The sequence below is a fragment of the Pteropus medius genome, unplaced genomic scaffold (genome assembly GCF_902729225.1).
Source record: "Pteropus medius unplaced genomic scaffold, Ma_sr-lr_union100, whole genome shotgun sequence".
Taxonomy (NCBI): domain Eukaryota; kingdom Metazoa; phylum Chordata; class Mammalia; order Chiroptera; family Pteropodidae; genus Pteropus; species Pteropus medius.
In genome coordinates this window covers 1,335,912-1,338,610 of record NW_024350923.1, presented here as the reverse complement: position 1 = coordinate 1,338,610, position 2,699 = coordinate 1,335,912, and positions in this window count along the sequence as shown.

Below are 2,699 nucleotides of genomic sequence, written 5' to 3'. Positions count from 1 at the left end.
GAGGGCTGGGAGTCTCCTGTGGCGCCCAGCACGCCCTGGGGGAGAGCTGCTGGCTGGGGTGGCGTTCATGGGGGGCCGGCCCTCACCCCCCTCCCCTCCCTCCCTGCAAAGCCTCAGCCAGTGGCAGAAGACTGTGCAGGTGGCTGTGGTCACTGGGATTGGCATCCAGGGACAGAGGCTTGTGGGGCTGGACGTGGCCTCTCCCCAAAGGAAGCATCGCGGGAGCTCAATCCCACCGCGTGCGCTGCTGGCCCCAGGGCCATCTGTGGCTGGAACGGGGATGAAGGCGGCTGCAGGTAAAGCTGGAGCGCAGGCCAGCTCGGACGTCCCTCCGGACAGCTGAGAGCACACAGGCGGCCCCTGCGCGCCTCAGGACCTGTGCAGCCGCGGCCCGGCCTGCGCTGAGCCCAGCCCCTCCAGGCCCTGCCTCCCACTGGACCCAAGGACTTGCCCGGACACCCCGCCTCTCCCGCGGCGGCTCACGCACAGGCACACTCAGCGTTCACTCTGTCACATGCTCATTCATCCAACAGCTTGGGCTCCGGGCCTGGAGGGAGCAGTGAGCACCCAGCGGCCAGCAGCCCGAAGCGGGAAGCAGACGCACGGCAGATGAGTGAGCGCAAGTCACTTCAGCGGGGCGGGCTGTCCGATAAACAACTCCAGTGTCACAGAAAGGGGGACCCAGGGCCGGCCCCTGCGCTGGTGCAGCTGGGGGCTAGGCGAGGGGGCCAAGCCAGGGCCAGGCGGCCAGGCAGGGAGGCGGCAATGGGCAGGACGGGTTGGTGATGGGGTTTTGTAAGTACTGGGTCACGGAGGGTTGTGGGAAGGGGAGGAGCCAGTCTGGGCTGGGGGTGGCCAGGGAGGGGCGTCCAGCGATGGGTTTCAGAGGTGGAGGGGCAGGACCGGACAGAGGAAAGGAGGGGACAAGGACGGGGTGTCCGCATGGTCTCTGAGGCTCCAGGACACCCCCTCAGGCTCCACATGCCCCAGGCTGGCAGAACCCACTGGCCAGCAGGGAGAGGTGCCCGGGTGTGTGGCCCCATGGCCCCCGGACTCCACCAGCGACTCCCTTCCAGAGCCTGCCCAAAGGCCTGTGGGGTCCTTGCCCGGGAGCCCCACTTTGCTGGAGCCTGGCATTTTCCGAGGGGCCTCAGAGAGCCCCTGTCCTCTGGCTGGGCTCGGGTGAAGCCCCGGTGTGCCAGCCCTCGGGCGGCTGTTGGGGTGACCCGAGCCCCTGTGCCTGGGCAAAGCCACTGAGGCCTCCACCCAGGACCGCGGTCATCTGCCCGGACTCTGCCCGCGGTCCTGGGCGCCCTCTGGTGGCCAACGGGCCAGGCCGGAGAGGACACAGGGGGGGTGTCCCAGCGTGCTGGTCTGGATCTGGCCCCACCCCTCCCCGAGGCCAGGGGAGGAAGAGTCCCTGGGAAGGGGTCCTGGGCGTCTCTCTGGGGAAGGGGCACACTGAGTGTCACCCATAAGCTCCCAGAAGCCGGATCCCCACTTTCCAGAGAAACCGAGGCCCAGAGGCCACACGCCCCTGGCGCCCTGTCCTGCCCCTGGGTGAGGGGACACTGTTCAGGTAATGGCCACGGTGCCCGAGAGCCAGCCCAAGCCGGCCACTCTTCTGGGAGGACGACACGCCCTGGGGCTGACGCCTTGTGGCTCTGCAGGACCTAGGAGGGGAGAGGGGCCGTCCCCGCCCCAGGCCTCCAGGGGAGCTGCCCTGGGGTCAGCCGGCCCCACGGGAGGGAGATAAGCTGAGGCCCTCCGGGGAGCCGAGGCATGTCAGCGAGCGACCCTGGCTGGACTCTGGGCCACAGGCCACCGCCAGACAGAGCCCACCATGGGCACGGCAACAGGCAAGGTGGCCCCGCAGCCACCCCCACGTGGGGTCACCTCCCTGGCTTTGGCCAGAGCGGGGCTGCAGGCTGGCCGTGTGGACATCAGTGCCCACCCCGCCCTGCGTCGGTCACCGCATTGGCTGCCCGGGTGCCGGGAGTGGCCAGGGAGGGGCACAGCTGCAGGTGCCCGCGCTGTGGGCAGCTCCGTGTCTCCTTGGCCAGCAGCAGCGCCATGTCCTGGTGCTGGGGAGAAAGCAGGCAGGTAGGTGCCTGGAGCCACCGGCTCCCGGGTGGGAGCTGGCGTGGGGGCCCCTGTCCTGGGCAGGATGGGGAGCTGGGGCAGGAGGGTGGCCTCACCGCCCTGGGTCTGGACGTGGGCGACATCGGACCAGCAGCCAGGGGAGGCTCGGAGGTGGCAGGTGCGGGGCAGGGGCTGAGGGGCACACGGGGCCCCCTCCTGACCCAGGGCCTCCACACCTGGCCCAGGGAGACCCCCGGGTCCTCACTGTGGGGGAGGGAGGTTGGAGGGGCCACAGCACCAACCGCTGTCCGCGGAGTGTGGACTGCTCAGCGCTTTCCCGTGGCCACCGCTGCCTTCCAGCACCTCGTGGAGGGGAGGGGGCCCTGGGAGTCTGGGGGGTGGGGTGGTCATGCAGCTTGGGGAGGGGCTGCACCGTGACCCCCGGGACCCGGCTGCCCAGTGCTGCCCACGCTGATGTCCTTTCTCTGGTGGCCGCCTGCCCCCCAGAGCAAGGACCCCCGGCGCCTAGGCCATCGGGGTGAAGATCTGCGTGCCCACCCCCTCAGGACTCGGGCAGGATTCCCGCACAGGACCCCCCTGCCGCCCCACCCCCTCCA